Source organism: Mobula hypostoma, chromosome 12 (genome assembly GCF_963921235.1).
Source record: "Mobula hypostoma chromosome 12, sMobHyp1.1, whole genome shotgun sequence".
In the NCBI taxonomy this organism is placed as follows: domain Eukaryota; kingdom Metazoa; phylum Chordata; class Chondrichthyes; order Myliobatiformes; family Myliobatidae; genus Mobula; species Mobula hypostoma.
The window spans coordinates 115,167,266-115,191,745 of record NC_086108.1 but is presented as its reverse complement, the minus strand read 5'-3'; the positions used below and the strand labels follow the sequence as shown (position 1 = coordinate 115,191,745).

Below are 24,480 nucleotides of genomic sequence, written 5' to 3'. Positions count from 1 at the left end.
GGTTGGGGGTGTGGAGGGCTGGTTTAGTGGTTCGGGCTGTGGAGGGGTGGGTTAGTGGGTGGGGATGTGGAGGGGTGGGTTAGTGGGTGGGGATGTGGAGGGGTGGGTTAGTGGGTGGGGGTGTGGAGGGGTGGGTTAATGGGTGTGGGTGTAGAGTGGTGGGTTAGTGGGTGGGGGTGTGGAGGGGTGAGTTAGTGGTTCGGGGTGTGGAGGGGTAGGTTAGTGAGTGGGGGTGTGGAGGGGTGGGTTAGTGAGTGGGGGTGTGGAGGGGTGGGTTAGTGGTTGGGGGTGTGGAGGGGTGTGTTAGTGGTTGGGGTGTGGAGGGGTGTGTTAGAGGGTGGGTGTGTGGAGAGATGAGTTAGTTGTTCAGGGTGTGGAGGGGTTGGGTTAGTGGGTGGGGGTGTGGAGGGGTGGGTTAGTGGTTGGGGTGTGGAGGGGTGGATTAGTGGGTGGGGGTGTGGAGGGGTGGGTTAATGGGTGTGGGTGTGGAGGGGTGGGTTAGTGGGTGGGGGTGTGGAGGGGTGAGTTAGTGGTTCGGGGTGTGGAGGGGTAGGTTAGTGAGTGGGGGTGTGGAGGGGTGGGTTAGTGAGTGGGGGTGTGGAGGGGTGCGTTAGTGGTTGGGGTGTGGAGAGATGATTTAGTTGTTCAGGGTGTGGAGGGGTTGGGTTAGTGGGTGGGGGTGTGGAGGGGTGGGTTAGTGGTTGGGGTGTGGAGGGGTGGATTAGTGGGTGGGGGTGTGGAGAGATGATTTAGTTGTTCAGGGTGTGGAGGGGTTGGGTTAGTGGGTGGGGGTGTGGAGGGGTGGGTTAGTGGTTGGGGTGTGGAGGGGTGGATTAGTGGGTGGGGGTGTGGAGGGGTGGTTTAGTGGTTGGGGTGTGGAGGGGTGGGTTAGTGGACGGGGTGTGGAGGGGTGGGTTAGTGGTTGGGGGTGTGGAGGGCTGGGTTAGAGGCTGGGGATGTGGAGGGGTGGGTTAGTGGGTGGGGGTGTGGAGGGGTGGGTTAATGGGTGTGGGTGTGGAGGGGTGGGTTAGTGGGTGGGGGTGTGGAGGGGTGGATTAGTGGTTGGGGTGTGGAGGGGTGGGTTAGTGGTTGGGGGTGTGGAGGGCTGGGTTAGTGGTTGGGGGTGTGGAGGGCTGGGTTAGTGGGTGGGGATGTGGAGGGGTGGGTTAGTGGGTGGGGATGTGGAGGGGTGGGTTAGTGGGTGGGGGTGTGGAGGGGTGGGTTAATGGGTGTGGGTGTGGAGGGGTGGGTTATTGGTCGGGGGTGTAGAGGGGTGGGTTATTGGTCGGGGGTGTGGAGGGGTGGGTTAGTGGGTGGGGTGTGGAGGGGTGAGTTAGTGGTTCGGGGTGTGGAGGGGTAGGTTAGTGAGTGGGGGTGTGGAGGGGTGGGTTAGTGAGTGGGGGTGTGGAGGGGTGGGTTAGTGGGTGGGGGTGTGGAGGGGTGAGTTAGTGGTTGGGGGTGTGGAGGGGTGGGTTAGTGGGTGGGGGTGTGGAGGGGTGGGTTAGTGGTTGAGGTGTGGAGGGGTGGGTTAGTGGTTGGGGGTGTGGAGGGGTGGGTTAGTGGGTGGGGGTGTGGAGGGGTGGGTTAGTGGTTGGGGGTGTGGAGGGGTGGGTTAGTGGGTGGGGTGTGGAGGGGTGGGTTAGTGAGTGGGGGTGTGGAGGGGTGGATTAGTGGTTGGGGGTGTGGAGGGGTGGGTTAGTGGGTGGGGGTGTGGAGGGGTGGGTTAGTGGTTGGGGTGTGGAGGGGTGGGTTAGTGGTTGGGGGTGTGGAGGGGTGGGTTAGTGGGTGGGGGTGTGGAGGGGTGGGTTAGTGGTTGGGGGTGTGGAGGGGTGGGTTAGTGGGTGGGGGTGTGGAGGGGTGGGTTAGTGGTTGGGGTGTGGAGGGGTGGGTTAGTGGGTGGGGATGTGGAGGGGTGGGTTATTGGTCGGGGGTGTGGAGGGGTGGGTTAGTGGGTGGGGGTGTGGAGGGGTGAGTTAGTGGTTCGGGGTGTGGAGGGGTGGGTTAGTGAGTGGGGGTGTGGAGGGGTGGGTTAGTGGGTGGGGGTGTGAAGGGGTGGGTTAGTGGTTGGGGTGTGGAGGGGTGGATTAGTGGTTGGGGTTGTGGAGGGGTGAGGTAAGTAGTTGGGGGTGTGGAGGGGTGGGTTAGTGGGTGGGGGTGTGGAGGGGTGGGTTAGTGGGTGGGGTGTGGAGGGGTGGGTTAGTGGTTGGGGTATGGAGGGGTGGGTTAGTGGTTCGGGGTGTGGAGGGGTGGGTTATTGGTCGGGCGTGTGGAGGGGTGGGTTAGTGGGTGGGGGTGTGGAGGGGTGGGTTAGTGGTTGGGGTGTGGAGGGGTGGGTTAGTGGTTGGGGGTGTGGAGGGGTGGGTTAGTGGGTGGGGGTGTGGAGGGGTGGGTTAGTGGGTGGGGGTGTGGAGGGGTGGGTTAGTGGTTGGGGGTGTGGAGGGGTGGGTTAGTGGGTGGGGGTGTGGAGGGGTGGGTTAGTGGTTGGGGTGTGGAGGGGTGGGTTAGTGGGTGGGGATGTGGAGGGGTGGGTTATTGGTCGGGGGTGTGGAGGGGTGGGTTAGTGGGTGGGGGTGTGGAGGGGTGAGTTAGTGGTTCGGGGTGTGGAGGGGTGGGTTAGTGAGTGGGGGTGTGGAGGGGTGGGTTAGTGGGTGGGGGTGTGAAGGGGTGGGTTAGTGGTTGGGGTGTGGAGGGGTGGATTAGTGGTTGGGGTTGTGGAGGGGTGAGGTAAGTAGTTGGGGGTGTGGAGGGGTGGGTTAGTGGGTGGGGGTGTGGAGGGGTGGGTTAGTGGGTGGGGTGTGGAGGGGTGGGTTAGTGGTTGGGGTATGGAGGGGTGGGTTAGTGGTTCGGGGTGTGGAGGGGTGGGTTATTGGTCGGGGGTGTGGAGGGGTGGGTTAGTGGGTGGGGGTGTGGAGAGATGAGTTAGTTGATCAGGGTGTGGAGGAGTTGGGTTAGTGGGTGGGGGTGTGGAGGGGTTGGGTTAGTGAGTGGGTGTGTGGGGGGGTGGGTTAGTGGGTGGGGATGTGGAGGGGTGGGTTAGTGGTTGGGGGTGTGGAGGGATGGGTTAGTGGGTGGGGGTGTGGAGGGGTGGGTTAGAGGGTGGGGGTGTGGAGGGGTAGGTTAATGGGTGTGGGTGTGGAGGGTTGGGTTAGTGGGTGGGGGTGTGGAGGGGTGGGTTAGTGGTTCGGGGTGTGGAGGGGTGGGTTAGTGGGTGGGGTTGTGGAGGGGTGGGTTATTGGGTGGGGGTGTGGAGGGGTGGGTTAGTGAGTGGGGGTGTGGAGGGGTGGATTAGTGGTTGGGGGTGTGGAGGGGTGGGTTAGTGGGTGGGGGTGTGGAGGGGTGGGTTAGTGGTTGGGGTGTGGAGGGGTGGGTTAGTGGTTGGGGGTGTGGAGGGGTGGGTTAGTGGGTGGGGGTGTGGAGGGGTGGGTTAGTGGTTGGGGTGTGGAGGGGTGGGTTAGTGGTTGGGGGTGTGGAGGGGTGGGTTAGTGGGTGGGGGTGTGGAGGGGTGGGTTAGTGGTTGGGGTGTGGAGGGGTGGGTTAGTGGGTGGGGATGTGGAGGGGTGGGTTATTGGTCGGGGGTGTGGAGGGGTGGGTTAGTGGGTGGGGGTGTGGAGGGGTGAGTTAGTGGTTCGGGGTGTGGAGGGGTGGGTTAGTGAGTGGGGGTGTGGAGGGGTGGGTTAGTGGGTGGGGGTGTGAAGGGGTGGGTTAGTGGTTGGGGTGTGGAGGGGTGGATTAGTGGTTGGGGTTGTGGAGGGGTGAGGTAAGTAGTTGGGGGTGTGGAGGGGTGGGTTAGTGGGTGGGGGTGTGGAGGGGTGGGTTAGTGGGTGGGGTGTGGAGGGGTGGGTTAGTGGTTGGGGTATGGAGGGGTGGGTTAGTGGTTCGGGGTGTGGAGGGGTGGGTTATTGGTCGGGGGTGTGGAGGGTTGGGTTAGTGGGTGGGGGTGTGGAGAGATGAGTTAGTTGATCAGGGTGTGGAGGAGTTGGGTTAGTGGGTGGGGGTGTGGAGGGGTGGGTTAGTGGTTGAGGTCTGGAGGGGTGGGTTAGTGGGTGGGTGTGTGGGGGGGTGGGTTAGTGGGTGGGGATGTGGAGGGGTGGGTTAGTGGTTGGGGGTGTGGAGGGATGGGTTAGTGGGTGGGGGTGTGGAGGGGTGGGTTAGAGGGTGGGGGTGTGGAGGGTTAGGTTAATGGGTGTGGGTGTGGAGGGTTGGGTTAGTGGGTGGGGGTGTGGAGGGGTGGGTTAGTGGTTCGGGGTGTGGAGGGGTGGGTTAGTGGGTGGGGTTGTGGAGGGGTGGGTTATTGGGTGGGGGTGTGGAGGGGTGGGTTAGAGGGTGCGGTGTGGAGGGTTGGGTTAGTGGGTGGGGGTGTGGAGGGGTTGGGTTAGTGAGTGGGTGTGTGGGGGGTGGGTTAGTGGGTGGGGATGTGGAGGGTTAGTGGTTGGGGGTGTGGAGGGATGGGTTAGTGGGTGGGGGTGTGGAGGGGTGGCTTAGAGGGTGGGGGTGTGGAGGGGTGGGTTAGTGGTTCGCGGTGTGGAGGGGTGAGTTAGTGGTTGGGGGTGTGGAGGGATGGGTTAGTGGTTGGGGGTGTGGAGGGGTGGGCTAGAGGGTGGGGGTGTGGAGGGGTGGGTTAGTGGTTGGGGGTGTGGAGGGGTGGGTTAGTGGTTGCTGGTGTGGAGGGGTGGGTTACTGGGTGGGGGTGTGGAGGGGTGGGTTAGTGGGTGGGGATGTGGAGGAGTGGGTTACTGGGTGGGGGTGTGGAGGGGTGGGTTACTGGGTGGGGGTGTGGAGGGGTGGGTTAGTGGGTAGGGTGTGGAGGGGTGGGTTAGTGGGTGGGTGTGTGGAGGGGTGGGTTAGTGGTTGGGATGCGGAGGGGTGGGTTAGTGGTTCGGGGTGTGGAGGGTGGGTTAGTGGTTGGGGGTGTGGAGGGGTGGGTTACTGGGTGGGGGTGTGGAGGGGTGGGTTAGTTGTTGGGGGTGTGGAGGAGTGGGTTACTGGGTGGGGGTTTGGAGGGGTGGGTTAGTGGTTGGGATGCGGAGGGTTGGGTTACTGGGTGGGGATGTGGAGGGATGGGTTAGTGGTTGGGGTGTGGAGGGGTGGGTTAGTGGTTGGGGGTGTGGTGGGGTGGGTTACTGGGTGGGGGTGTGGAGGGGTGGGTTAGTGGTTGGGTGTGGAGGGTGGGTTCATGGGTAGTGGTCTTGATCAGCCTCACTCCTTGGGAAGAGTCACTGTTTCTGAGTCTGGTGGTCCCAGCGTGGATGCTCCTCGTTGATGGGAGTCAGGCAAACAGGGTGGTAATCTGGAACACACTCCCAGAAAAGGTGGTGGAATCAGATAGAACCAAAAGCAGGAAGACTGGATTAGTGGGGATGGGCATGAATGAAGTGAGCTGAAGGGGCTATTTCTGCACGACTCTATGATTCCACACACAAGGTCCAATCCAACCTCATCCCGCATCACAGCACAGCCATACTGATGCCTGGCAGTGAAGATTCATCCATTGTAAAGACCTGTCCAGAATGTGAAAGCATTTTCGAGCAAATCCCTGCCCAACAGAAAGAGCATCTCACACGGGCTCTTCCCAGAGCCAAGCCCACCCACAGAGCACCTAACATAACGCCATCCAGAAAGCAACTCCGAACACAAACCACCCCCTGCCCCCACCCCCGCAGTATGACAAGACCTTCAGAGCAGCCATGAACATGACCACACCCACACAGAGTCAGGAACAAACCCCAAACATGACCCCACCCACAGTGTGATAAGACCCACAGAGCAACCTCGATCGTGACCCCACCCATTCTGACAAGACACACAGAGCAACCCCGATCGTGACCACACCCAGTGTGACAAGACCCACAGAGCAACCCCGATCGTGACCACACCCAGTGTGACAAGACCCACAGAGCAACCCCGATCATGACCACACCCAGTGTGACAAGACCCAGAGCAATCCCAATCGTGACCACACCCACAGTGTGACAAAACCCACAAAGCGATCCTGATCGTGCCCCACCCACAGTGTGACAAGACCAGACCACTCCTGATCGTGACCACACCCAGTGTGACAAGACCCACAGAGCACTCCCGATCGTGACCCCACCCAGTGTGACAAGACTAGACTACTCCCGATCGTGACCCCACCCAGTGTGACAAGACCCAGAACACTCCCGATCGTGACCACACCCACAATGTGACAAGACCCACAGAGTGACCCTGATCGTGACCACACCCAGTGTAATAAGACCCAGACCACACCAGATCGTGACCATACCCACAGTGTGACAAGACCCACAGAACACCCCGGATCGTGACCACACCCACAGTGTGACAAGACCCAAAGAGAGACCCTGTTCATGACCACACCTACTGTGTGACAAGACCCAGAACACTCCTGATCGTGACCCCTCCCAGTTTGACAAGACCCAGACCACTCCCGTTAGTGACGACACCCAGTGTGACAACACCCAGAGCACTCCTGATTGTGACCCCTCCCAGTTTGACAAGACCCACAGAACACTCCCGATCGTGATCCCACCCACAGTGTCACAAGACCAGACCACTCCCATTCGTGACCCCATCCAGTGTGACAAGACCCAGACCACTCCCGATCGTGACCACACTCACAGTAAGACAAAACCCACAGAGCACTCCTGATCGTGACCACACCTACAGTGTGACAAGTCCCAGACCACTCCCAATCATGACCACACCCACAGTGTGACAAGACCCACAGAACACCCCCGATCATGACTACACCCAGTGTGACAAGACCCACAGAGCACTCCCGATCGTGACCACACCCAATGTGACAAGACCCATAGACCACTCCCGATCGTAATGACACCCAGTGTGACAAGACCCAGACCACTCCCGATCGTGACCACACCCACAGTGTGACAAGTCCCAGACCACTCCCAATCATGACCACACCCAGTGTGACAAGACCCACAGAGCACTCCCGATCGTGACCACACCCACAGGGTCAAAAGACCGGACCACTCCCATTCCTGACCCCACCCACAGTGTGACAAGACCCAGACCACTCCCGATCGTGACCACACCCACAGTAACACCCACAGTAAGACAAAACCCACAGAGCAACCCTGATCGTGACCACACCCAGTGTGACAAGACTCAGACCACTCCCTATTGTGGCCCCACCCAGTGTGACAAGTCCCGGACCACTCCCGATTGTGACACCACCCAGTGTGCCAAAACCCAGACCACTCCCGATCATGGTCTGGCCCAGTGCGACAAGACACACAGACCACTCCTGATCGTGACCACACCCAGTGTGACAAAACCCACAGACCACTCCCGATCGTAACGACACCCAGTGTGACAAGACCCAGACCACTCCCGATCGTGACCACACCCACAATGTGACGAGACCCAGACCACTCCCGATCATGACCACACCCAGTGTGACAAGACTCAGACAACTCCCGATCGTGACCACACACAGTGTGCCAAAACCCAGATGACTCCTGATCGTGACCATACCCAGTGTGACAAGACCCACAAAGCACTCCTGATCGTGACCATACCCAGTGTGACAAGACCAGAGCAATCCCAATCGTGACCACACCCACAGTATCACAAGACCCACACAGCAATCCTGATCGTGACCACACCGAGTGTGACAAAGCCCAGACCACACCCGATAGTGACCACACCCACAGTGTGACAAGATCCACAGAGCAACTCCGAGCGTGACCACACACAGTGTGACAAGACCCAGAGAGCACTCCTGATCGTGACCACACCCAGTGTGACAAGACCCAGAGTAATCCCAATCGTGACCACACCCACAGTATCACAAGACCCACAGAGCGATCCTGATCGTGATCACACCCAGTGTGACAAAGCCCAGACCACACCTGATAGTGACCACACCCTCTGTCAGACAAGACCCAGACCACTCCCGATCGAAACCACACCCAGTGTGACAAGACCCAGACCACTCCCGATCATGACCACACCCACAGTGTGACAAGACCAACAGAGCACTCCCGATCATGACCACACCCAGTGTGACAAGACTCACAAAGCACTCCCGATCGTGACCCCACCCAGTGTGACAAGACCCAGAACACTCCTGATCGTAACCACACCCAGTGTGACAAGACCCACAGAGCGACCCTGATCGTGACCCCACCCACAGTGTGACAAGATCCACAGAGTGATCCTGATTGTGACCACACCCAGTGTGACAAGACCCAGACCACTACTGATCGTGACCACACCCACAGTGTAATAAGACCCAGACCACACCAGATCGTGGACCACCCACAGTGTGACAAGACCCACAGGGAGACCCTGATCGTGACCACACCCAGTGTGGCAAGACCCAGACCACTCCCGATCGTGACCACACCCAGAGTGACGAGACCCACAGAGCACGCTCAAATGTGATCCTAGCACTAATTTAACCCCATCCACAGTGTAAGCCACACAGTAACCTCACCCCAGAACAATCCCACACAAGATGTGAGCCCATCCTCATTGTGACTGCACACACAATCCAGCTCTGACATAACCCATCCATAGAACCCACAGAGCAGCACCACATATGACCCCACCCACAGTGGCACGAGAACAGAACAGCACAGGACTACAATGTTGCACAGAACCAGTGAAAAAGCAAATCAATAAACACCCAAACACTAATCCCTCCTACCTACACCACATCCATATCCCTGCATCTTCCTCACATCCATCTACCTAGCCAAATGCCTCTTAAAAGCCTCTAATGTATTTGCCTCTACCACGATTCCAGACGGTGTATTCCAGGCATCCACAACTCTGAGTAAAAAACTTACTCCTCATATCCTCCTTGAACCTACCTCCTCTCACCATCAATGCAAGCCCTCTGGTATTAGACATCTCAACCATGGGAAACAGATACACTCTCTCCAGTCTATCGCTACCTCTCTTAATCTTGTAAACATCTATCAACCCAAGTTTATCCAGCCTCTCGTGATAGCACATACCCTCTAAACCAGGCAGCATCCTGGTGAATCCCTTCTGCACCCTCTCCGAAGCCTTGGCATCCTTCCTATAGGGGAGCAACCAGAAATGTACACAATACCCGTATGACTCCTTAACCAGAGTTTTATAAAGTTGTAACATAACCTCGTGACTTCGAACCCAATGCCTTGACTAGTAAAAACGAGCATTCCATAAGCTGCCTTAACCCTGTGTAGCCACTTTCAAGGAGCTATGAACCTGGATCCCAAGATCTCTCTGCTCAGCAACACTGTTAGGGATCTTGCCTTTAACAGTGCACTGTCTCCTTGCATCTGCCCTGCTGAGATGCAACAGCTCACATTTATCTGGATTAAACTCCATCTGCCATTTCTCAGCCATTACCTCCATGCTGTATTCTTTGCCAGTCTTTTTATCCATAATCCCACCAACTTTGGTATCATCTGCAAACTTACTAACTCATCCACCTACGTATTCTTCCAGGCCATACATACTTTACATCTCGAACAGCAGAGGTCCCAGCACAGATCCCTGATAAACTCCGCTAATTACAGACATCCAGCATCAAAAGAACCAAATTAAGTCCACAGTAATTCAATGTTGTAAAACTTCCAAGGGGGTGAATACTTTTTATAGGCACTGTATCCTGAAAGTTAAGGAGTTGTGGTCACTGTTCCCTTACTGTTAACCTACTGAAAAGTCAGTCACCTGACCAGGCTAATACCCCCCACCAGGTCCAGTACGACCCCTCCTCTCTTTGGACTGTCCACATATTGATTTAAGAAACCTTCCTGGAAACTCATACAAAATCTGCCCAATCTAAACCCCTTGCACTAAAGAGGTCACAGTTTATTTATTGAGACCCAACGCAGACTGGGAGACCGCTTTGCTGAACACCTACGCTCTGTCCGCCAGAGAAAGCAGGATCTCCCAGTGGCCACACATTTTAATTCCACATCCCATTCCCATTCTGACATGTCTATCCACGGCCTCCTCTACTGTAAAGATGAAGCCACACTCAGGTTGGAGGAACAACACCTTATATTCCGTCTGGGTAGCCTCCAACCTGATGGCATGAACATCGACTTCTCTAACTTCCGCTAATGCCCCACCTCCCCTTCGTACCCCATCCATTATTTATTTTTATACACACATTCTTCTCTCACTCTCCTTTTTCTCCCTCTGTCCCTCTATACCCCTTGCCCATCCTCTGGGTTTCCCCCCTCCCCCTTGTCTTTCTCCCCGGACCTCCTGTCCCATGATCCTCTCATATCCCCTTTGCCAATCACCTGTCCAGCTCTTGGCTCCATCCCTCCGCCTCCTGTCTTCTCCTATCATTTCGGATCTCCCCCTCCCCCTCCCACTTTCAAATCTCTTACTAACTCTTCCTTCAGTTAGTCCTGACGAAGGGTCTCACCTGAAACGTCGACTGTACCTCTTCCTAGAGATGCTGCCTGGCCTGCTGCGTTCACCAGCAACTTTTATGTGTGTTGTTATTTATTACTATTTTTTTCTCTCTCTCTGCTAGATTATGTACTGCATTGAACTGCTGCCTTAAATATACATAAAGACCTGGCCTCGACATTACATCCTTGCTTTTATATTCTAGTCTTCTTGAAATGATGGCTAACGTCATGTTTGCCTTCCTCACCACAAACTGAAAATTAATTTTTAGGGAATCCTGCACGAGAACTCCCAAGTCCCTTTGCACCTCAAATTTTTCAATTGTCTCTCCATTTAGAAAATAGTCTACCCTTTTATTTCTTCTACCGAAGCGCAAGACCATACATTTTTCAACAATGTATCCCATCTGCCACTTCTTTGCCCATTCTCCTATTCTGTCCAAGTCCTTCTGTCGCCTCTCTACTTCCTCAAAACTACCTGCCCCTCCACCTATCTTTGTATCATCCTCAAACTTCGTAACAAAGCCATCAATTCCATCATCCAAGTCATTGACATATAACACGAAAAGAAGTGGTTCCAACACAGACCCCTGTGGAATGCCACTAGTCACCAGCAGCCAACCAGGAAAGGCTCCTTTTATTCCCACTCTTTGCCTCCCGCCAATCAGCCACTGCTTTATCCATGCTAGTCTCTTGCCTGGATTACCATGGCCTCTTAATTTGTTAAGCAGCCTCACATGTGGCACCTTGTCAAAAGGCCTTCTGAAAATCCAGCTGATTCTCCTTTGTCTATCCTGCTTGTTATTTCTTCAAAGATTTCCAACAGATTTATTAGGCAAGATTTTCCCTTGAGGAAACCATACTGACTATGTCCTATTTTATCATGTGCCTCTAAGTACCCTGAAACCACATCAATTTGAGCATCTTCAGAACCAGTGAAGTCAGACTAACTGGGCTAAAATTTCCTTTAATCTGCCTCTCTCCCTTCTTGAAGAGTGGAGTGACATTTGCACTTTTTCAGTCTTCCAGAACCATTCCAAAACCAAATGATTCTAGAAAGATCATTACAAATGCCACCTCAATCTCTTCAGCCACCTCTTTCAGAACTCTGAGGTGTATGCATCTGGTCCTGGTGACTTATCTACCTTCAGACTTTTTAGTTTCCCAATAACCTCCTCCCTAGTACTGGTAGTACACACTTCATGACCTCTGACACCTGGAACTTCCACCATACTGCGAGTGTCTACCACAGTGAAGACTGATGCAAACTATTTATTCAGTTTCTTTGCCATTTCCTTGTCCCCTTTTACTAGCTCTCCGGGATCATGTTCTAATGGTCCAATATCCACCCTCACCTCTTTTACTCTTTATATACCTGAAGAAACTTTTGGTATCCTCTTTAATATTATCGGCCAGCTTGCTTTTGTATTCCATCTTTACCACCTAACAACTTTTCAGTTCCCTTCCCAATGGCCAGTTTCCCAATCCTATAACTTCCCACTGATTTTTGCTCTATTATATGCCCTCTCTTTGGCTTTTATGTTGGGCTTGACTTCTCTTGTTAGCCATGGTTGTGTCATCTTTCCTTTAGAATACTTTTTCTCTTTGGGATACACATATCCTGTGCCTTCTGAATTGCTTTCAGAAATTCCCGCCATTGCTGAACTGCTGTCAACCCTGCCAGTGGTCTTCTGGCCAACTCCTCTCTCAGGTCTCTGTAATTCCCTTTATTCCACTGTCATACCATGAGACAAAGGAGCAGATTTAGGCCATTTCGTCTACTGAGACTGCTCTGCCATTTCATCATGGCTGATCCATAGCACATAGAACATAGAATAGTACAGCACAGTACAGGCCCTTCGGCCCACAATGTTGTGCCGACCCTCAAACCCTGCCTCGCATATAAGCCCCCACTTTAGATTCCTCTATATACCTGTCTAGTAGTTTCTTAAACTTCACTAGTGTATCTGCCTCCACCACTGACTCAGGCAGTGCATTCCACGCAACAACCACTCTCTGAGTAAAAAACCTTCCTCTAATATCCCCCTTGAACTTCCCACCCCTTACCTTAAAGCCATGTCCTCTTGTATTGAGCAGTGGTGCCCTGGGGAAGAGGCGCTGGCTATCTATTCCTCTTATTATCTTGTACACCTCTATCATGTCTCCTCTCATCCTCCTTCTCTCCAAAGAGTAAAGCCCTAGCTCCCTTAATCTCTGATCATATTGCATACTTATTGCATCCAAATATCTTCTTAGCCCCAATCCCTTGCCTCCTCCCTGTTTCCCTTCATGCTTTGACCAAACAAGAATCTGTCAATCTCTGCCTTAAATATACATAAAGACTTGGCCTCCACAGCTGTTTGTGGGAAGGAATTCCACAGTTTCACCACTCTCTGGCTGAAGAATGCTGTAACACTGACATATCTGACTTTAGCTTCCCCTTCTCAAATTGCAGGGCAAATTCAATCATATCATGATCATTTGCCTCTAAGGGTTCTTTTATCTTAAGCTCACTAATCAATTCTGGTTCATTGCAGAGCACACTATGCAGAATAGCTAGACCCCTGGTGTGCTCAGGCACAAGCTACTCTCAAAAGCCACCTGGTTGGCATTCTAGACATTCCACCAGTTCAATCAGAGGGTGGTGCACCTATGGAGAAGCTGCTGCCAAAGTATCAGTTTGATGTTCTATTTAAACATACCAGAGAAATTTGGATGGTACACGGATGGGAGGGGCAGGGAAGGCTATGTTCTGGGTGCGGCTTGATGGGCCTAGGTGGATTACGGGTTCAGCACTGACTCGATGAGCCAACGAGCCCGTTTCTGAACTATAATGTTCTGTCTCTTCTCTGACAACATCAACAGTGCCCTTCCAAACGCGACACCACGTGCACTGTGACCCCCCCCCCCGCCATCCCAAACATGACCCCATCCAGCGTGTGACATATAACCTACAAAACAGCCGCCCACAATTACACCTCACAGCCAGGAGAGGCCGCGGGCCGCACTCCCTGGGCCCGGAGACCGGAGACCTACCGGTCCAGCGCGGACATGCGGCACTCCGCGGCAGCTGGGACCTCGAGCAGTCCAGGCGACGCCCGTTGCTACGGAAACCACCAACGCTCGGAATCAGCGCATGCGCGGCGCCCCGTCGCCTGCTCCGGTTTCATACCATCTTCGAGCGCGAGGCCATGGTCCCGCCCACAGATGCCAACCGCCTCCGGAGCGCGGGCGGAGTCGGGATGACCGGAAGCAGGGCGGGGAGGACCGGAGTGGTGTCGGCCTCGCGGTGTACTGCGTTTGAGACCATTTGGCCCATCGCATCTATGCTGACTCAATGTGCAATCCCATTTCTGTATATTCCGCCGAGGTAGTCTGTATCCCCATGGTACAAATACTGAATTCTCCATTCTCAGGTAATCTGCTTCCCCTCTGTCACACCTCTTCGATCCTGATCTTCCCGATTCTTCCTAGCCTCATCACCCTGTTTCTTAGCCCTCCCCCACCCACACATTCCTCCACCTCCTCACTGTTCCCACTCCTCTATCTGCATATCACCCCTCCCTCACTTGGGTCCACCCATCGTCTCTCAGCTCTTGGTCCATCCCTTCCCCCGACTATCTCCCCTCTACTCTTTCGCTCCAGATGAAGGGTCTTCACCGAACAGAAGATGCTGCCTGACCCTCTGAGTTTCTTCAGCAGACTGTTTGTTACTCCACATTCTGGTCCCTTCTCTCCACCTTCCAATCAACTGCTTCCCCACCCTCACTCATCTACAAACTGGGAGCAAGCTACAGCAGCAAGTGTACCCACCATTGACCCTGCACAGCTTTAGAGACCAGACGCTGGAACCTGAAGTAACAATATCCTGGATAAACTCAGTGGGCTGAGCAGCAAACAAATCAATGGAGTTGGTTTATTATTGTCACATGTACTGAGATCCAATGAAAAGCTTGTCTTGCGTCCTGTTCATACAGATGAGATCATTACACAGTGCATTGAGGTAGACTACTAATACTACGTCGACTCAGGCCTAGGGGGCCGGCGTCGGGCACAATGACGGACTCTCCACTTCTCCCTCTCCCTCATCAGTGTGTTCATCAGCCGCGCCGCTGTCTTCGGGAAGCGCGTTGACCATAGTCTTGGGAGGGCGCCCAGGGTTCATCCTCCCGTGCTTCGGCTCCCATATGATGAATAGGCTGGCAGGTAGCTCGGGGTGGTGTAGACGGTGTCCCACTAGTTGCAGTCCTCTCGCCTCAATTTTAGTGGTGAGCATCGGTAGGTTGTTATAGAGCTCGACGTTCGTCATGTGCTGTTGCCAGCTCACATCAAGAGCCATCCGGAGCATTCGTGTATAGCAACCATCTAGAGGTAGAACAATGTAGAATAAAGTGAGAATCTGCAATGCAGCGAGACAATATCAATGCAAGATAGACTGTGAGATCAACAGTTCATATTATCGTACATACAACTGTTCAATAGCTTATAACAGTCGGCTACAGGCTGTCCTTCAGCCCGTTGGTATGTGCCTTCAGGTCTTGTATTTCTGCTTGATGAGAGGCAGGAGAAGATGATAAGAGTGCTTTACTGAGGCAGTGAGAAATATAGACAGAGTCTATGGAGGACTCTGTTCTTCCACTCCTGCTGCCAGGACAGAGGTACAGGAGCCTCAGCACTCACACCATCAAATTCAGGAACAGTTATTACCCTTCAACCATCAGGCTCTTGAGCCAGAGGGGAAAACTTCACTCGCCCCATCACTGAACTGTTTCCTCCCAACTGGACTCACTTCAAGGATTCTTCATCTTACATTCTCGATATTTATCGATTTTTATTATTTTTATTTTGTTCTCTGCTCAAACATAGCCAAGCACACTTATTTCTCAATTTCTAGGAACTATCAGACTATTCTTGTGATGTTTAGTATTGTGACATTCTAGAGATTTACATAAAAATTTCTGTGTAGACCTAATTGTTTAATGCTATTGTGTAGTGACATTGGGATGACACCAGTTTTAGATATTAGTACTGGGACAATGTAAACCGTGGTTGAACCAGGAGGTACGTCATCTGCTGGTTGCAGTCAAGTCTGGTGACCCAGGTCTGTACAGGAAAACCAGGTATGTATTGCAAGGACCATTTCAAGATAGAAGAAACAATTCCACGCGAGGTTGGAGGTGACATCGGATGTACAACAACTCTGATTGCAGGACTTTACTTCCTACAAAGCGAAACCCAACATCATGAATGGCAGTGATGCTTCACTACCAGATGAGCTCAACACTTGTCCTGCTCACTTTGAAAGGGAGAATATAACTACAGCTGTGAGGATCCCTGTTGCACCCTGTGTCACTGCGTTCAGATAAGGCCCAAGTGCAGAGCAAGAGATGCTGAAGTGGGTTGATAGTTCACAGATTTTAATGCTAACAGGGTTAGAGGGAAAAAGAAAACAATAAACACTAGGCCAAACAGGGCCGTTAACTAAAACTCTCAAATGGAAAACGAAGCTAATGCTACAGCTGAAAGGAATAATTAAATATAAAATGAATACTGCTGGTCTTCAGTCAGTTGACACGACAGTCCAATTTCTCAGACAAGGCCGAACACAAGCAGGCAGTGAAACGTTGTTGTGCTTTGCTCTCAAGTCTCAACAAGAAGAATGGAGTTAAATGCCATCACAATGAAATAATAATTAGCTGACACAGACATATTTATGAGCGCAATTACCATATCTGCTACGCTGCCAAATCCTTGCTTGTGACACCTGGTAACCCTGTGACCGCTGTCTCAAAGGCCGATGTTAGGCAGTCTTTAAAGAGGGTGAACCCTCGCAAGGCAGAAGGTCCCAATGGAGTACTTGTGTCAATGAACTGGCAGGAGGATTCATGAACATTTTCAACCTCTCACTGCTATGGTTGGAAGTTACCACTTGCTTCAAAGAGGCAACAATGATACCAGTGCCTAAGGAGAGTAGTGTGAGCTGCTTTGATGACTATCGCCCAGTAGCACTCACATCGACAGTGACGAAATGCTTTGAGAGGTTGGTCATGACTAGACTGAACTCCTGCCTCAGCAAGGACCTGGACCCATTGCAATTTGCCTATAGCCACAATAGGTCAACGGCAGATGCAATCTCAATGGCTCTCTACACGGCTTCAGACCACCTGGAACAACAAATACCTACAACAGGATACTGTCTGTCAACTATAGCTCAGCATTAAACACCATCATTCTCACAGTCCTGATCAATAAGCTACAGAACCTGGGCCTCTGTACCTCCCTCTGCAATTGGATCCTCGACTTCCTAACCGGACGACCACGATCTGTGCGGATTGGTGATAACATCTCCTCCTCAACACTGGTGCACCTCGGGTGTATGCTTTGCCCACTGCTCTACTCTCTCTATACCCATGACTGTGTGGCTAGGCTCAGCTCAAATACCATCTAGAAATTTGCTATGATACAACCACTGTTGGTAGAATTTGAGATGGAGACGAGAGGACGCACAGGAGTGAGATCCATCAGTTAGTGGAGTCGTGCTGCAGCAACAACCTTGCACTCAATGACAGAAAGAGCTGATTCTGGACTTTGGGAAGGGTAAGATGAGGGAACATGAACAAATCCTCATGGAGGGATCAGAAGTGGAGAGAGTGAGCAATTTCAAGTTCCCAAGTGTCAAGATCTCTAAGGACCTAACCTGGTCACAAGATATTGATGCAACTATAAAGAAAGCAAGACTAAGGCTATATTTCATTAGGAGCTGAAGGAGATTTGGTTTGTCACCTAAGACACTCCAAAAATTCTACAGATGCATCACTGTCTGGTATGGGGTGGGTCTACTGCACAGAACCAAAAGAAGCTACAGAAAGTTGTAAAGTCAGTCAGCTCCATCTTGGAAACTAGAGTCCACAGTATCCAAGGCATCTTCAGGAGCTGTGCCTCAGAAAAGACCCCCCATCATCCAAGGCATGCCCTTTTTTCATTGCTACCATCAGGAAGGAGGTACAGAAGCCTGAAAGCACTCGCTCAGCGATTCAGGAACAGCTTATTCCCCTCTGCCATGCGATTCCTAAATGGACATTGAACCCATAAACACTACCTCACTGTTTTAAAAATACGTATTATTTCTGTTTTTGCACTATTTTAAATCTGATTTACTTTTTTTTCAATATTATTATGTATTGTATTGAACTGCGGCTAAGTTAACAAATTTCACGACACATGCCGGTGACAATAAACCTGCTTCTGGTTCTGTTCATCTTCCATAGCCTTTCAATTTCCTCTTTTAATTCAGCATATTTCTGGTGATTTTCACATTGATTTATGTGTGTTTTGAATGGCGATATCTGTTAAGTAAGTTGTTTAACCTGTATCATTATCTCCAGCCTATTGGGGTTGGCCTTTCATTGATTCTGTTGTGTTTCTTGTGAATGCCCACAAGAAAATGAATCTCAGGGTTGTATATGGTGACATATATGTACCTTGATAATAAAATTACTTTGATCATTTTGAACTTTGGAGGGGAGTCTGGTTTCTGTGATGTGCTGAGCTATGTCCACAACTCTGCAGTTCCTTGCGTTCAGGGGCAGAGCAGTTGTGATGGGATGCTTTCTCTGGTGCGTTGATATAAATAGATGTTCTTCAAAGGGGACATGCCTAATTTCATTAAACTCCTGAGGAAGTAGAGGCATTGGTGGGCATTCTTGGTCATAGCATCTAGGACAGGCTGTCGGTTATATTTGCTCCAGGGAACCTGAAGTTCGACCCTCTCGTTCTCGGACTCAAACACCGCATCGGACTTGCAGGAGAAATGGTCAGTATTCAGGCAGGAAGGGGAGTGTTGAGACAGGATTCTGAGGTGATTCGTGGACTGAGGAGGTGTGTAAGATGATGGGTGGGTAGTGCCAAGTAGGTGAGGTAAGCAGGAGAGAGAAAGAGACAGCGAGAGGGGGAAGGAGAGAGAGAGAGAGAGAGAGATGGGGAGAGGAAATGGGAGAGTGTTTCAGGGACAGGAAGGGAGAGACTCAGGAGAGAGAGGGGAGAGAAACAGAGAGAAGATGGGGGGGAGAGAGAGAGAGCAGGGTGGCACAGAGCGAGAGATAACAAGTGGAGCAAAGTAGTTCAAGATCTGGAACTCTTGGGAGAAACACACAGTCACAGAGAGAATGTGCAAACTCCACACAGACTGTGCTGGATGGTGGGATTGAACCCGTGTCTCTGGAGCCATGAGGCAGTGGCTCTACCCACTGCCAATGTGGCCTTGTTCGATCAGATATCAGAGGAATAGAGTAATATGGGTGAGGACAAAAAGATCAGCTGTCATCTGTTGCATGGCAGAACAGGCAAGAGGGCACAAATGGCCTGCTTTGTGTTGTTGAAGATGGCCAGGATTATTTCATCTTCTTCCCCCTTCATGCTCACTCTTGTCAGAGAAGGGAGAGGAGTCTGTTGATTTTTGCCAGAAGCTTCTCTCAGCCAGGGATGCCATCTGCTTCACAAGCCTTATTGTTTGCCATCTGACATATGGTCTTTTCAACCTGGTGTTGGGTGCGTGTGATACTGAGATTGGATCGTAAGAAGGGCGGCTGCTCCTGTCACATCCTTAACGTGCTCCTTCCAGCTGGATTTGTTGGCCCTCGGTGATGGAGGGTCTTGGGAGTTTGGGCCGTAGGTGGTCTTGGCAACACTATGCATCTGTGCCATTGTTACCAGTGAGCTGGTGGATCTTCTCTGTATCACTATCTTGATGAAAGACCCTCACCTGGACATGCCCTCTTCTTGTTAGTACCATCAGGGAGGTGGTACAGGAGCCTGAAGCCACACTCAACACCAGCCCCATCTCAGACACTAGCCTCTCCACCATCAATGACTTTTTCAAAAGGGGACATCTCAGAAAGGTGGCATACATCATTAAGGACCCCATCACCCAGGACATGACCTTTCCTCACTGCTACCATCTAAAAGGAGGTACAGGAGCCTGAAGACACACACTCAATGTTTCAGAAACAGCTTCGTCCCCTCCGCCATCCGATTTTGGAACCGCCATGAACTCATGACCAGTACCTCGCCACTTGGCTCTCATTTTTGCAGTGTTTATTTATACACCCAGTGGCCACTTTATTAGGTACGCCTGTACACCTGCTTGTTACTTATACTTTATACTTCATTGTCGCCAAACAATTGGTACTAGAACATACAATCATCACAGAGATATTTGATTCTGCGCTTCACACTCCCTGGATTACAAATATTAAATAATAAAAATATTGAAAATAGTTAAAATTAGTAAATATTAAAAATTTAAATTATAAATCATAAATAGAAAATAGAAAAATGGGAAGTAAGGTAGTACAAAAAAACCAAGAGGCAGGTCCGGATATTTGGAGGGTACGGCCCAGATCGGGGTCAGGATCCGTTCAACAGTCTTATCACAGTTGGAAAGAAGCTGTTCCCAAATCTGGCCGTACGAGTCTTCAAGCTCTTGAACCTTCTCCGGGAGGGAAGAGGGACGAAAAGTCTGTTGGCTGGGTGGGTCGTGTCCTTGATTATCCTGGCGGCACTGCTCCGACAGCGTGTGGTGTAAAGTGAGTCCACGGACGGAAGATTGGTTTGTGTGATGTGCTGCGTCATGTTCACGACCTTCTGCAGCTTCTTTCCGTCTTGGACAGGACAACTTCCATACCAGGTTGTGATGCACCCTAGAAGAATGCTTTCTATGGTGTATTTATAAAAATTAGTGAGTGTTTTAGGGGACAGGCCAAATTTCTTTAGCTTTCGCAGTATGTAAAGGTGCTGGTGGGCCTTCTTGGCAGTGAACTCTGCTTGGTTGGACCAAGTCAGGTCATTTGTGACATTGACCCCGAGGAACTTAAAGCTTTTGACCTGTTCCACTTGCGCACCACCGATGTAAATGGGGTCGTGCGGTCCGCTACTCCTTCTGAAGTCGTCAACCAATTCCTTCATCTTGCTGACGTTGAGTGATAGGTTATTGTCTTCACACCATGCCACCAGGTTCTTAATTTCCTCTCTGTACTCAAACTCATCATTACCCGAGATACAGCCTACAATTGTTGTATCATCAGCAAACTTGTATATTGAGTTTGATAGAAACTTTGCTACACAATCATGGGTGTACAGTGAGTACAGCAGGGGGCTGAGTACACAGCCTTGTGAGGCATCGGTGCTCAGAGTGATTGTAGAGGAGAGCTTGTCCCCTATTTTTACAGCCTGTGTCCTGTCTGTGAGGAAGTTGAAGATCCAGCTGCAGATCTGAGTGCTAAGGCCCAGGTTCCGGAGCTTAGGAATCAGTTTATTTGGAATGATGGTATTAAAAGCAGAGCTGTAGTCAATGAAAAGGAGCCTTATGTATGCGTCCTTATTCTCCAGGTGTTCTAAAGAGGAATGTAGGGCCAGAGAGATGGCTTCTGCCGTTGACCTGCTGCTCCGGTAAGCGAATTGCAAAGCATCAAGGTTGACCTGTAGGCTGTGGTTGATGTGTGCCATAACCAATCTCTCGAAGCACTTCATAGCAATTGATGTCAGAGCCACAGGTCGTTATAGTCATAGTCATAGTCATAGTCATACTTTATTGATCCTGGGGGAAATTGATTAATGTAAATATCTAATCAGTCAATCATGTGGCAGCACCTCAATGCATAAGAGCATGCAGACATGGTCAAGAGATTCAGTTGCTGTTCAGATGAAACATCAGAATGGAGAAGAAATGTCATCTAAGTGGATTGATTGTTGGTGCCAGATGGAGTGGTTTGAATATCTCAGAAACTGCTGATCTGCTAGGGTTTTCATGCATAATAGTCTCTAAAGTTTACAGAGAATGGTGTGAAAAACAAAAAAAAAATCCAGTGATCGGCTTTTCTGTGGGCAAAAGCAACTTGTTAATGAGAGAGGTGAGAGGAGAATGGCCAGACTAGTTCAAGCTGATAGAAAGGTGACAGTAGCTCAAATGGTACACGTTACAACAGTGGTGTACAGAAGAGCATCTGGGAATGCACAACACATCGAACCTTGAAGTGGATGAGCTACAGAAGCAGAAGTCTGTGAACATACTCTTTATTAGTTACCTCCAATAAAGTGGCCATTGAATGTGCTTCTTATTGTAACTTATACTAATTTTTATGTATTGCTCTATACGGCTGCTGTATAACAACAAAGGTCGAAATGTATAATACCAGAGAGCATGCATTTGAGTGAGAGGGAATGATTTCAAAGAAGATGTGAGGGGCAAGTTTTTTACACAGAGAGTGGTGGGTGCCTGGAAAGTGCTGACAGAGGCAGATACTTTAGGGATGGGTTAATTTATTTATTTATTCAGATACAGCGCAGAGCAGGCCCTTTGAGCCCTTTGAGTCCAGCTGCACAGCAATCCTCTGATTTAATCCTAGCCTCATCACAGGACGATTTACATTGGCCAGTTACCCACCGGCCGGTACGTCTTTGGCATGTGGGAGGAAACCCATGTGGTCACAGGGAGAACATTCAAACTCCTTATACGTAGTGGCATGGAATGAGCCTGGGTTGCTGGTACTGCTAACCACTGTTTAAGAGACGTTTAGATAAGCACCTGAACATGAGGAAAATCGGAGCTTACGGACATTTTGTAGACATGAAGAATTAGTTCAGTAGGCCATTTGATGATTAATTTATCTGGTTTGGCACAAAATTGTGAGCCAAAGGGCCTGTTCCCGTGCCATTCTGTGCTCCATGTCAGTGATAACAAACCTGATTCGGATTTCATTTCCATCCATCATTCAGCAGCAGGTGTTTTTGTCAGACCTTCCTCCATACCTGGATCTCTCCCTTTCAGCACAACAGATCTTCCATCACAAGCACCTTACACTTCGGGCTAGAGACCTACAAGCTAGGAGTCTGAAACACTGCCAGTCTGAACAACGTGCAACTAGGAAATGGTGCGAATGGTCAGCTGGTCAGGCAGCGTCTGAGGAAGGACAATAAATAATGTCGTAGGACAATAAATGAGAAGGAGACAGTGCTACATAGCTAAGTTTTGCACATTTTCTGCCTTTATTTTCATTCAGATGTTAATTTTGAATTGTGCAGCTGAACAATCTCTGTCTCAATGCTCCAGCAGCTTGGGTTTAGTCCTGGTGCTGATAATGTGGGCTTCCCTCGAGTGCTCCAGTTCCCTTCCACATCCTAAAGACATATGGGTTGGCAGATTAATTGGTTGCTGTAAATTGTCCCCAGTGTGTGGGTGAGGGGTGGAATCTGGAGGGAAACATAGAATATTGAACAGTACAGCATAGGATGGCAACTTAATCTAACTGCATCACCATGGTCCTGGAGGAACGTTGTTTCATTTTAACTGTGTACTGTACCAGCAGCTTATGCTTGAAATGGCAATAAAACCAATTTGACTTGACTTGACTTGAGAATCAGATTGGAAGGTGGGACCTGTTCCGACGGGACGGTTTGCACCTGAACTGGAGGGGGACTAACATCCTTGCCGGAAGGTTTGCTAGTGCTGCTCCGGGGGGGGGGGGTGGTTTAAACTAGTTTTGCGAGGGGAGGGGAGCCATAGTGTTAGAGCAGATAGTGTGGTGGAGGAGGAGGATAAAGGTCATGCGAGAACTGCAAGTATAGTGCATGGAGTAAAGCCAGATCTAACATATAAAGAGGCTTTGAGGAAAGAGAAGCAGAATAAAGTGTGTAAAGGTAATAAGGTAGAAGGGCTAAAGTGCGTGTACCTCAATGCAAGAAGCATCAGAAACAAAGGTGATGAACTGAAAGCTCGGATACATACATGGAATTATGATGTAGTGGCCATTACAGAGACTTGGCTGGCACCAGGGCAGGAATGGATTCTCAATATTCCTGGATTTCAGTGCTTTAAAAGGGATAGAGAGGGAGGAAAAGGGGAGGAGGGGTGGCATTACTGGCCAGGGATACTATTACGGCTACAGAAAGGGTGGGTAATCTAGCAGGATCCTCTTTTGAGTCAGTATGGGTGGAAGTCAGGAACAGGAAGGCAGCAGTTACTCTATTGGGAGTATTCTATAGGCACCCTGGTAGCAGCAGAGATACCGAGGCGCTGATTTTGGAAAGTTGCAAAAATAACAGGGTTGTTATCGTGGGTGACTTTAACTTCCTTAATATTGATTGGCACCTGACTAGTTCCAATGGTTTAGAGGGGGCAAGGTTTGTTCAGTGTGTCCAGGATGGATTCCTGTCACAGTATGTTGACAGGCCGACGAGGGGGAATGCCATACTAGTTCTAGTATTAGGTAATGAACTGGGTCAGGTCACAGATCTCTCAGTGGGTGAGCATTTGGGGGACAGTAACCACCGCTCCCTGGCCTTTAGCATTACCATGGAAAAGGATAGAATCATTATGAGGCTATAAGACTAGAACCTGTGGGTGTGAATTGGGATGATGTTTTTGCAGGGAAATGTACTGTGGACATGAGGTCGATGTTTAGGGATCGCTTGCAGGATGTTAGGGATACATTTGTCCTGGTGAGGAAGATATAGAACGGTAGGGTGAAGGAACTATGGGTGACAAGTGAGGTGGAAAATCTAGTCAGATGGAAGAAGGCAGCATACATGAGGTTTAGGAAGCAAGGATCAGATGGGTCTATTGAGGAATATAGGGAAGCAAGAAAGGAGCTTAAGAAGGGGCTGAGAAGAGCAAGAAGGGGGCATGAGAAGGCCTTGGCGAGTAGGGTAAAGGAAAACCTCAGGGCATTCTTCAATTATGTGAAGAACAAAAGGATGACAGGAGTGAAGGTAGGACCGATAGAGATAAAGATGGGAAGATGTGCCTGGAGGCTGTGGAAGTGAGCGAGGTCCTTAATGAATACTTCTCTTCGGTATTCACCAATGAGAGGGAACTTGATGACGGTGAGAACAATATGAGTGAGGTTGATGTTCTGGAGCATGTTGATATTAAGGGAGAGGAGATGTTGGAGTTGTTAAAATACATTAGGATGGATAAGTCCCCGGGGCCTGACAGAATATTCCCCAGGCTACTCCATGAGGCGAGGGAAGAGATAGCTGAGCCTCTGGCTAGGATCTTTATGTCCTTGTTGTCTACGGCAATGGTACCAGAGGATTGGAGGGA

General features: G+C 50.8%; 1 protein-coding gene across 1 annotated transcript in view; it reads right to left on the bottom strand.

Moving 5' to 3' along the window:
• Nucleotides 1-13,448, bottom strand: part of LOC134355277 (uncharacterized) — a 111,906-nt gene extending 98,458 nt beyond the window's left edge. The window contains exon 1 of the mRNA XM_063065082.1: nt 13,419-13,448. The gene's annotated coding sequence lies outside the window, so the exon portion shown is untranslated. The remainder of the gene's footprint in view (nt 1-13,418) is intronic.
• Nucleotides 13,449-24,480: the final 11,032 nt, after the last annotated feature.